The sequence below is a fragment of the Prionailurus bengalensis genome, chromosome B1 (assembly GCF_016509475.1).
Source record: "Prionailurus bengalensis isolate Pbe53 chromosome B1, Fcat_Pben_1.1_paternal_pri, whole genome shotgun sequence".
NCBI classification, from domain to species: domain Eukaryota; kingdom Metazoa; phylum Chordata; class Mammalia; order Carnivora; family Felidae; genus Prionailurus; species Prionailurus bengalensis.
In genome coordinates this window covers 59790072-59802580 of record NC_057344.1, presented here as the reverse complement: position 1 = coordinate 59802580, position 12509 = coordinate 59790072, and the positions used below count along the sequence as shown (strand labels likewise).

Here is a 12509-nt window from a genome sequence, read left to right as displayed (position 1 = left end):
TGTGCTATAGAAACGACATAGAGAAATTGTTTCCAATAACCAAGAAATCATTTAATTTATGTTCATAGCCAGGAATAGACAGAGGGCATTAATCTTGTATCAGAATTTGTGTAAATCTTAACTAAGTTTTAAACAACTTTAGGGTAAGATAAGTGAATGAACCTACCCTTCTGCTCCTACCCCAAATACACAGTTGGCTAGCCCTCAGTTGAATCAAAAATTACCAGAACACTGCTTACTAGTAAATAGGAGAATTTGCATGTAGAGCTAAGTGGAGGGCAGAAAAGGGGAACACCACAGCATGCAGACTGACCACTGCGTCGAGGTGATCTTAGAATGCAGTGCAATCTACTTCCGAAAATAACCACTCTTAAAAAAAAAATTTAATTTTTTAAATGTTTACTTATTGAGAGACAGTGCAAGCGGGGGAGGGGCAGAGAGAGAGGGAGACACAGAATCTGAAAGAAGTTCCAGTCTCTGAGCTGTCTGCACAGAGCCCAGTGAGGGGCTCAAACCCATGAACCGTGAGATCATGACCTGAGCCAAAGTCGGATGCTTAACCAACTGAGCCACCCAGGCCGTCCCCAAGAATAACCAGTCCTTTTAAATTTAGATATAAACCCTATTTAATTTTTTTTAATGTTTATTTATTTTTGAGACAGAGAGAGACAGAGCATGAGCAGGGAAGGGGCAGAGAGAGAGGGAGACATAGAATGTGAAGCAGGCTCCAGGCTCTGAGCTGTCAGCAGAGAGCCCGACGCGGGGCTCGAACTCACAGACTGCGAGATCATGACCTGAGCCAAAGTCGGACGCCCAACCGACTGAGCCACCCAGGCTCCCCAAACCCTATTTAATAAGCCACTGTTATTTATCAGTTTCTTCAGGAAGATATCAGCCTCATGAAAAATGTTTATCATTACTAGCAAAGAATTAAAATTTTTAAAAACATGCAATTTAGCAATAAGTGTCAAGAGTTATACAAACAGTATTTGACCCCAAAGTTATACTTTTCAGTATTTGCCCTAAGGAAATAATTCATAAGAGGAAAGATGTATAAGCCTGAAAATGTTCACTGTAGCATTTTGTTAAAATTTCAAAACAAAGAAAGAAACATAGAGCCAAAGAACACAGAATGTTAGTCCTCTTGTCTTGATTAAGTAAATAATATGCAGCCACTAAAACTAGCAATGATAAGGCTATGAAGGTGAAAACATTAATGATAAATAATATAATGAGGGTGTAAATTTAGCTTATAAAATTAAATACTCTCAGTGTAGCTATGCTTTGAAGACTGGAAAAGAACATGGGGAAAAGAATCATGCTAGTGTATTCTGATTATGGATACATTTTTGTTGCCTTTATTGTATGTTTTCATAATAAACATTTCTGAAAAAAATGATAAAAAAAAAAAAACTAAGGCAATTTCCAGGGTAAGAAAGAACTGAGGCTTCAGAGTTTATCTGTACAGCAAAAATAAATCACAGAGCTCAGTGTGCATCATGATACTGTGACAAAGTTAGTGATTTAGAGAACTGCTTTCTGTACTGACCCGATCTGTCACTTATCTGCAAAACAGCAGAGCCAGCTGTAGTCCTCTGAGAGGGACACAGACAAAATATAACTTCAGAGGCTCCTGAACCATTTCTCTGTGATCTCTCCAGAATAGCTCTGGCAGAGTTGGTACAGGATTCAAAAGCCTTACCAACGGTGCTCCAGTTGAAAGAGAAGACACTGGATCCACCCCCACAGAGATCTCCTTCTCAAAGCACTGGATGGTACCCGGTAACAAACCTTGGCATTGCGAGCTCAGAATTCTAGTCTCTGCCCTCAGAGAGAGCAGTTCATTTCATCTTTCAGTGCTTCGTTTTTGATCCCTCTGCTACTGCAAATAATTATAAAGACTTCCAAGTGTTGAGGAAGTACTTTGCATAAAGCAACTCATTTGCATTATTCACAGGAAAAAGTTAATTGAGAGAACAGTACACAAATTATTTATATACCCAGGTGTCAAAAGCAGAGAAGCAAAGAAATCTATCTTCATAGAATTTCCTGTGATGATTTATAATAACTGGATAATAATTAGAGATGTTAGCTATAATCTCATCCAACTCCCTATAGTGCACATTTGAAAATTGAGACACAGGACTGGAAGAGAGTTAATGGTGGAGCCCATTCGTTTGTTGAATATAGTATTTAAGTCCCTAATGGATGTTTTTCTGTCCAGTCTCTGTTGCCCTTCCCTTCTTGCTCTTTTCCTGTGGTGAACTTAAATGACACTTCCATCAGTTTTGTTTTGATAGACTAAGAGTTGGAAGGAGCTTTAATCTATATTCTTAGTCAAGGTGGAAGCAACCTTGCTTCATCTAGTTAGTTTCTTATTTAGAATATAGACTCCTTGATGGCCATGTTTCTTAGTAATAACAATAGAAATTGCTAAACTGTTGCAACAGTACCATGTACACTGTGCCAAATGATTTACAGCGTCTCAGTGAACCCTCACAGCTTTATTTCCATTTTACAGAGAGGGAAAATGAGGCACGGAGAGGTTGAATGGGGTATCCAAAAACATCTGCTTAACAAGTGACAGAGTTGGGATTCAGATCCAAAGCATGGGCATTCGAATATGAAATTGTATGACTTCAGTGAAAACTTTGAGGGTACACTTAAAATATCACGAGCAGGTGGCAGTTCTCTTCAAAATAACCACAAGTATGAGAAAGAACTTCCACTCTAATTCAGAAAATAAAACTTTGGGCTTCAAGAAGCCGGGTATCCAAATGGCAGTTTGTCCGTTTGAATATGGGAATGATAATTACAGAGACAGCTCCAAAAGTTACCTGCATGAATAAAAATTTGGAAGTCGATACATAAAATTTGAAATATAAATCCGTGTATTAAGGGAGGGTTTCAGTTCAAATGGTTGAGAACTGATTGTCTCTGCATTTTCTTATGTTATGGGCCCTGCCACATCAATAGGAAAAAAGATTTGGCAGGTCAAATGTTCTGCTTGTGTACAGAACATAGTATAGTAGACATAAAGCATAGTAGACATAAAGCTATAATAATTATCATTATTACTGTAATTATAATTATTCTGTAACTTACAGGATGGGAGGGGGTCCAGGCAGTGGCAGGGGAACTCTAGACCCCTGCTGTGCTTTCGCGTCTTCAACTGTCTGGAATATTTAGTTGAATCTCTTATAAGGGAATAATTCGAAGGAATTACTTTGACTCATTCCATACCCCTCCCCAAATTAGCATGGACCAAATGGCTTCGTCTTAAATTTTCATGTTTGAAGCTATGTATCTATGAACCAAACTTTGCCAAAGGTAAAGCTGGAGATGGAAGTCTGAAGCATACCCTCAGCCAGATACTGTCTGGTGAATTGAGTTGATTACCTGTTTGTTCTCCACCCCTTTCTATCTTTGCTTAAAACCATGAGATACTAATTTTTTGGTCATTTATCATTGTTATAAAAATATTTTGTATATATTATGTGAATGTGTGTGTACATCTATATACAAATATGTACATACAGGTATATTTCGTGCATGCGTGTGTGAAAAAATATATATGTATTATGACATATGTTGTAAATATACACAAAGATAGAAAGGTTTAAAGGATAAGATGAATATAGAGATTTTAGTATTTTTTTACTTCTCAGTGGATTATCATTGAAAACCACTGCTCTCTGTAATGCCCCAATACCCATTTGAAATGTTGCCACAAAAGTCCTACACCCAGCTCAGGGTGGGTTGACCTTAGGCCTCATCTTAGAACCATTTAGCTGAAGCAAACATGCAGCTCAGCCTCTTCAATGAATAGATGAAGAGACCATGAGACTAAGGGACTTTTGCCTAAATATCTCATTTCTAAGCACTTGATGAGATGATTTGTTATATTTAGAGCCTGGTATACTTGAAATTTGTTAAGATGGTAGCTCTTAAGGGGCATCTGGGTGGCTCAGTCAGTGAGGCAATGGATTCTTGATTTCAGCTCAGGTCATGATCTCATGGTTCGTGGGTTCGAGCCCCACATCGGGCTCCATACTGACAGTGCAGAGCCTGCTTGGGATTCTCTCTGTTTCCTCTGTTTCTGCCCCTCCCCCGTTCATGTTCACACACATGCACACTCTTTCTCTCTCTCAAAATAAATAAACCTTAAAAAAATTGTTAAACCACCGTGTTGTATACCTTCAATGTATACAATTTTTTGTTTACCAATCACAGGTCAATGAGGCTAGGAAAAAAAATCAGTTTTCAAAAAATAAGTCTGAGTAGGTACATGATAACAATGAACTGAGTGTAGCCATTGTTTTACCAAATAGCTGAGCTTTTTTGGTAGCAAAAGAGCTCTTTGCTCACCATGAACAAGTTGAAAAAGAACTCCTTAGGAACTTAAAAAGTGAAAGGTAGAACATTTTGCAGATGAGGTTGAATGACACCAGATCAGTAGAAGCTGTGGGCAAAGTGGCTGTGTAACTATAACTGACAGCGTGGTAACCCAGGAAGTATCCGGAGCTGCAATGCTAACTTGGAATCACATATCACCATGTTGTTAGCCTGCAACCCAAGGCCAACTCGTTCTTCAGACGCAAGTCCAACTTCTAAGTGCTTAGGGATTTTTGTTAAGCCTTTTAAGGGTATTCACATGAATTAACTATTGTGCTTTACCTACACTCCCGTAATTCACTTTCAGTGGGCAGTTTTATTTTCCCAGATGTGCAGTCTGTTCACAGGCGAGTTATGAGTAACTCGTAAAAGGAATGTCTGAATGAATGAACCAACTGCAAAGCACCTGTTGTTAACAGCTGATTTTGTCTCCTCACTTAGATTATAATGAGCTTGAGCGTATGAGACTGTGTTTTCTTCTTTTAAAACCTTGTGACACCTACTGATTTAGGTTCACACAGAAGACGCCGTGAATAGAGACTAAGTGCTAGAGTTTGTGTTTCTATCTGATGAAAGGAAAGTGTCAAGAGTTCAGGCAAACATCAGCTACCTAAGATTAGAGCTACATTATGACTTTTATAGGCCCTAGGCTCTTTTGTCTTGGTGTGTCCCTTTCTCCATTAAAAAAAAAGTTAGAATTGTATTGTTAACTGCATTGGTATAGAGATGAGTGTAAACCAAGTTAGGTTCATTATTGTATAGTAGTCCTCATTATAATTCTTACATTTTGTTTTTCCTAAGTATAAAAATACTTAAAACTAAAAAGGTTTTTGTGGGCTGCCGAAAGTGTTGTGGGCCCTAGCCACTGTGTCCAGAGTGCCTGATGAGTATATTGACCACCCCTAAGGTTATGGATGCAGGAGCTTCATAAACCACAAATGTCCTCATCTATTTTTACTGTCATTGTAGTAAAGAACGTTGCTAGCCACTTGTAACTTCTTCTGGTTTTCCTGATGCTTCTCTCTGAGTAACAGGTGGTTCAGGGATTTCAAGGATTGGAATTCCCTTCTCCTTAAGTAGCACCATGTGGCCCCGAAAAGCCGGAGGGTGCCCCCCAGCCTGCACCCTGCTAGAGCTGTTCACGCGGTCTTTCAGCCATGTCGTGATGACTGTGAGGCAGGTAACTGAATCCAGAATGAATCCTTCTGTAATGCTGAAAGACTGTGCCTTTGTTCTCTGATACGGAGTCAACTTGAGAGGATCATTTTTGTCAGACCAGTTTATCCATTGCTGGGACGCAAGGTTTTGTTAAGTGTCATCCACTTGGGCAAACAAACAAGGGAACAATGACACCAAAGTTATGTCAGGCTTCTTCCGTGCCACCCACAAGTGAAGATGGAATAATGTTGCCATCTATAAGCTAATGAACTAAATGCAGCTGTGGTGCTAAACATGTATGTACCTGTTGCTAATAAATTAATCTCTATTGAAGCTTTTCAAAAATTGAGATAATGATTGGCAGAGGGCTTGGTTTTCAGGAGGCAAGACTGAATTTAGTCCTTATGATTGCTGTCTTTTTCTTTCTTGAATTGAAAACTTTACCTTCTGAATCTTAACCTTGTCAACTTTGCACAGAAATGACACTTTTTAAACTGGTGCTCTAAGCTCCGATGACTCGCAGCACAGATCTTCTCTCTTTGAACTTTATTTATGTGCCACATTTCATTAAATTTTGTCACATATTATGAAAGATGTGGCCATTTGAAAACATTTAATAGGTCGCTAGTTTCTCTGAATAAAGCAGATTGAACCAAAGTTTAATTTGAAATGTCACTTGATATCATCCCGATCAAGTGGCCACATTACCTCAAAATCAGTTCCCTTTGTCTTAGGCTACTAAAAACAAAAAGGTGCCTGGGTGGATCAGTCAGTTAAGCATCTGACTTTGGCTCAGGTCATGATCTCGGAGTTTGTGAGTTCGAGCCCCGCGTCGGGCTCTGTGCTGACAGCTCAGAGCCTGGAGCCTGCTTTGGATTCTGTGTCTCCCTCTCTCTCTACCCCTCCCCTGCTCATGCTCTGTCTCTCTCTGTCTCAAGAATAAATAAAACATTAAAAAAAAAAAAGACAAATATACTGATACAAGAATAATGATCTTAATTCCTTGGGACCATAGGACTCTCATTCACATCTAGTGAACTCATACATAAAAATCTTTAATTTTATCTCTTGAAATCTTTTACTTCATTGTATCAGTGGCAACACAGTATAATGGACCCATCCTTTAATAGGCTTATAACAGGCAGTATCAATATTATTGTCAGTTGTTGTAACTGTCCATCATATAAACTGTATATCAGATAAATTCATTCTTTTAATTACTGGTACCAAATATTTCCTCTTATGAGTTTTACGATCTACACTGAAAGAGTTTTCCATTGTAAAATGCGTCTATTAAGTTTTTATTTTTAAAGAAAATTTAATTAGAATATTTACCCCTTATTCTCTCTCTTGTCTTATTCCCTTTCTGTGCTAGAGCCTTGGTTTGCACATTTTATTGTGTCAAAGATGTATACAGCAAAACCTTGGATTGCAAGTAACTTCTGTGAGTGTTCTACAAGATGAGCAAACATTTCTAATAAATTTTAACTTGGTAAACAAGTGATATATGTCGAATGTCACGTGATCACAACTGAGCCAATGGTTCTTGAAATTCGCTTTGATATCCAAGTTCTCTGGATTACAAGCATGTTTCCAGAACCAATTATGCTCGCAAACCAAAGTTTTACTCTACCATAAGATAATCTCCCCAATTCTTAGTAGTCAGGTATCTTTGCCCACAGACTTTTCATTGCTGCCCTCAACCAAATCCCTGTGTATTTCCCTAATGAGAAAAATTAAGTACTTTAGAGAACATAATCCTATTAATATGAACCAAAGGATTAGTTTATTAATTCAAGGGGATGGATGCTCAAGTTTAGGATGTAAAGGATTTGGTCGAGGAAAGGTTTTGGAGTTAGGGAAAACAGGCCCAGTGCCCTCCTCCTGGCAAACGTTTGCGTTTAAATTGTCCTCCTGAGAAAGGCACTGCAACACCCACAGCAGCTCCATTACTGAGGTAGTTTCACTTCCTGTGTTTCTGGGAGCAACAATGGAATGCTGGCTGATCTGTTTGTTTTCGAAGTGTCCAAAGCATCTATGTGAAATGTAACACAAGCTTCCTTATTTTGCTGTCACCAGAGGTAATAGTATCAAGAGAATCATCTCACCCATAACCTCCTGAACTGCCGTTGGGATTAGTATAAAATCTGAAAATGTGTAATCTTAAACTGATTATGTCATATTTATCTATTATCAGTCACTGTATTTTTAAGGCACAGCTTAAGGTATTTCTAATGTAGGATGAAGTTAAACTAACCAGTCAACTGATAACAGTGTTTCGCCATGGACTCAGGAGAGTCGCATAAAAGTCAAATTCCGGCTCTTAACTATGCCTTTTCAGTAATCCACGTGGAATCTGTGGATGATTCCATCAGAGCCAGCATAACTCATTTGATTTGGAAAAGGATACTCAATAATGAGTCAGATCCTTCTGTGGATGAAGCAGGACATGTTTAGAAACTGCCTTAACTATTTCAGGTCAAACTGACACTGTGTACAATTAAACTTTGTAGTAATAAATTGCTGATTTACTGTTGGACATCGTAGTGTCCTGAGATTGTTAATGGACCCACCATAATTATATACTTTTCACTCCAGATTTATATTCTCTGGAGTTAACAATTTATGTCATTCATTGTTCCTCCACTTGCTTACCCACTGTTTGGTTTTGGATAAGTTACCTAACCTCCCTGTGCTCATCTTCTTCCTCCATGAAGAGGGGCATGGCCATAACAACCATATTTCCCCACGGGTTGTAGAGTAAGATGAAATGTGAGAACGCGTGTGAAGTAATTGGCATAGTGTCAGTACAAAGTAAAGTTCGGGTTATTATTTTCTAGTCCGTTCCTAACTAAAGACTGTATTGTGTAAAATACATTCTTGAGACACTAAAAGGTTATAAATATATACATTAAAAGGGGAAGAACACCAGCCTCTACCTTCTACATATCAAACACCATGTTAGGCACTATACACGCAGCCTCTCACTTTATATTCTCAACACTACTCCGAGGTAAATACATTTACCTCCATTGTACAGATGAGAAAACAAAAGCTCTGTGAGTTTAAGGTCATGGAGACTGCCTCTGATTGACCCCAATCTGTCTGGCTCCACAGCCCATGCCCTTTACAGGGTACCCTTGTAGTAGATCTCTTCAGGCCCCTGCTGGCTCAGATTCTGTGCTTCCTCTCGAGTTGCTTGGAGGCTCAAGGCTTACTTTGCTCACACAAATGCGATCCGTTCTTTTGTTTACAATTGCAGGATCTTTTTTTTTTTTTTATTTTTTTTGCATTCCACAACTGCAGACCTTCTGGTTGTCGTGTTCCCTCTCACATGCTCTTTTATGTTCATTGGGTTCTAGTCACATTTACACAAGTACAAACAGTCCATTTCTTTTCCCCTTCTCCCTCCTCTTAATAAAAAGCTATGTACAAACCAAAGAGCCAGAAAGTTCTCTTGGCCAATGAAATACATTAATTTGTTTTTATGTTGAAACTATGAATTGTCCTTGGAGGCTTGCCCTGTACCTCCTCCCCTAATGGTCTGTCTTCATGATCAAATAATGCACAGTGTTTAGCCTCTTGAGAAGATGCACATTTTCATGTTTAAAGATTTCTTTTGTTAAAATAATTTGGTAGTTGTTGTTATGGAAACAAATGTGTTTCGTATAAAATGCTGCACTTAATTAGAAAAGGTCCATATTCAAAGTGGTCCAAGAGTTTTTAAAGGTGTACATCTTTTAAAATGAATACAGATTAAAGTTAATCTGAAGCATTCTACTCCCCGAAACATTTTCACAGAAATAATATTAATTGGAACCAACATCAGATAAAATCTATACTTGCTGTATACTATTTTCCTAGGCTTGTTCTTGCTGGCTGTATTTGACTGGGAACCATTGCAAAAGTAGTTACCTATAATGAAAGAAATGGTCCATTCAACCACAATTTTGTACCTTTAAAAATATAGCAACAGCCAAATCAGCAACTTTTTAAAAATAATATCAAAGTGACAGAAATGAATGGAAATATTCCCTTATGCTGAATTGATATCAGAACGTATTGTGCACAGCATTGATCACTCTGAGAGAATACGTAGCAAAAGCCTCCGTATAGAAAATGTGCCAACCCCAAAGCCAAGAGTTAAGAAAATCCCAAGGTTTGGGTAATTTTCATTAAAATAGTATTTTAGATAAAATGCCTGAAGACATACTAACATTCTTTTATTGCTACATGTAAATAAAGGGAATGAAAATACAGATTTTGGCCTTAATTTATATGTTAGTAAAGCATGGTTGAGCAATCAGTGTAGAGTTGGTAGTTTTGTTGTTGTTGTTGTTGTTGTTGTTGTTGTTGTTTTTTGAATGGGCATTTGCTGATGCTATCCATTTTATAAACTATTGTTCCCTATGCTGAGCATATCTGAGATAGGTGCTGTGTGGTACCAGTTAGCAGTTATAGCTGTATATCTATGTATATACTCTATGGTTTAGCTTCACCGCCAAGATCTTGTTTGTTCAGTGAACGTCATTTGTTTTTAGTTGTCTTTTGTCATTCTGTTAGTTTTTAACCACCTATGTTTCACCTTTTTCATTTGTGCGAGAGAATATGAAAAGAATGTGTAAAGGAATGGTTTGAAGGATTACTTTTACCCGTTCCACATTTCTCCCCAAACAACCAGGCCCTTGAGCAAGTTATTTCATCTCCACAATTAAATTTGCCCATTTGAAGCCATAGGTCTGTGAGCCAAAGCATGCTAACAGTGAAGCTAGTCAAAAGTCCTAAAACACAACCCTTTAAGTCCTAAATGTCAAATATTTCCAGTGTGGCCAGACAGAATCCAAAGAGTGCAGCCCCTGGTCAAATAAAAGTTGATTGCATACTTGTTCTCTATGCCTTTCATCTTACCTTAAAACCATAGAACTTTAAGGTTTAGCTAAGGGAGAATGAAGAAGAACCATCTAAAGAGAAGGTTGTTGATCAGAATCCTCACTATGCACGAGAGGATGGAGTGTTCTTTTTCAGGCTTGGCAGAAATTCCTATCAGTGCTTCTACAGATAATAGTTTTCACAGTTCTGGGACTTGCCAGAGTGATAGCTAAGATGTATCCACGCCTCCCACGCTTCACGCATAAGAGCCTTAAAAGTTGAAAACATTGGGGCGCCTGGGTGGCGCAGTCGGTTAAGCGTCCGATTTCAGCCAGGTCACGATCTCGCGGTCCGGGAGTTCGAGCCCCGCGTCGGGCTCTGGGCTGATGGCTCGGAGCCTGGAGCCTGTTTCCGATTCTGTGTCTCCCTCTCTCTCTGCCCCTCCCCCGTTCATGCTCTGTCTCTCTCTGTCCCAAAAATAAATAAATGTTGGAAAAAAAAAAAAAATTAAAAAAAAAAAAAAAAAAGTTGAAAACATTAAAATATTCAGTGTTTTGCACCAGTTCCTTAAATCCCCCTGGATTTGAGCTCTGAGAAATGAAAACTGGTCCACATGAATGCTGCTTTCTGGGCTCCTATGGAAGGAATAAGGCAGATGGCAGATCTAAGGGGTCACCCTTCTTTTGCTGCCTCTTGAGAGTAAAGGAATTGGATGTTTTCTTGCAGCTAATCAACCTGTCTGTTCCACCCTCCACACCCTCCCGTGGTGGGGAAGCATGTGAGGTGGTAGTAACTCATGCTTATCTAATTTATTCCTTCTGTGCTCTTGCTGAGAATGGACTCTTAAAGCATAATATTTTAAAATTTAAGAGCCGAAACTTTAAAATTCATCAAATTAATCCCATTGTGGTGGAAGTAAGAAAAATTCACAGAGTTCCACAGTTAATGGCACAGATTACTAAATCCTAACTCCCCTTTTAGAGTTCATTCTTCACTGTCACACTGCAGCCTGCCTGCAAAGAAAACCCTGTGATGCGCCAAGTGATGTCATTGCTGCCGCCCTCATGGCCATTTGACACGGGAATGAGCACCCGAGAAAGTCAAAGGCGAAGTTAAATAGTGAAATACTGAGGTTTTTACCTGCTCATCTTCTCAAAAATTGAAAAGAGGGCAGTGCCTCGGGCTCTGCCTAGAAAGAGGACTGCATTATATTGTAGGTTAAAAAAAAAAGTAGGTTACAGATTCATATGTAAATGATGATCTCATCTCGGTTTTATAATGTGTTTAAATGCACATACAAAAGTCTGGAAGCAAAGACTGTAGGCTGTTAACAGCGTTTATCTCTGGTAGAATTACGGTGAAATATCCACTTTTGGTTTATTTGAATATTTTACAGATATTTTAAATTTACAGATCTATTTCAGAGGGAGGAAAGTAGAATATCTGGCTCAGGGCTGGGAACCTAGAAACCCGACTGCTCAATATTAATGATGAAGGTAGGGATAAAATTACTTGATACTTTAAATATGCAGTCCACTGGCTATTCAAATCTAGTTGGCATTATTGGCAGTTATTTGAAAGGACCTGCCCCGACAGTAGATGTTCAGTAAATGTTAGGTACTAACATTCATTCATTTATTTTATTGACAGCTTGTTGGGTGTAAAAGAAATTTGGTCACAGTGGTCAAGGAGCTTGTAGGAGAAATAGGACAGAAATAATAGTGTGCCAAACTGACTACTGGAAGATTACGCACAGAGCGAGGGTTGGTGAAAGGAAAATTTGCTGATCTGGCTGGCTTTAGGTTTGGGCCCACAATAAATCAAACAAATTTTATGCAGGAAATTAATTTGGGAATTAATGTGTCCATTTCCTACTTTAAAACACTCTAGAGTCATCCCCATGTAGGTTAAAACAAGTGACTCAGGGCCTCTTGTAGTTTATGACAGAAGAAAAAGGCCGATAGGGAACACGTTCCTAAGATGTTGCTAAATCAGAATGAGTTACACTTCTTACCCTAAGGGTTCCTAAATTTAGTTATTCATTGACACTCAGAACAGAGTAATGGAACTCCAGAAATTATCCTTTT

The 12509-nt window shown here is 38.6% G+C and overlaps 1 protein-coding gene across 5 annotated transcripts in view; it reads left to right on the top strand.

The window, feature by feature from the left end:
• PALLD (palladin, cytoskeletal associated protein) overlaps positions 1-12509 on the top strand; it is a 409470-nt gene that overhangs the window by 305860 nt on the left and 91101 nt on the right. The window lies entirely within an intron of this gene.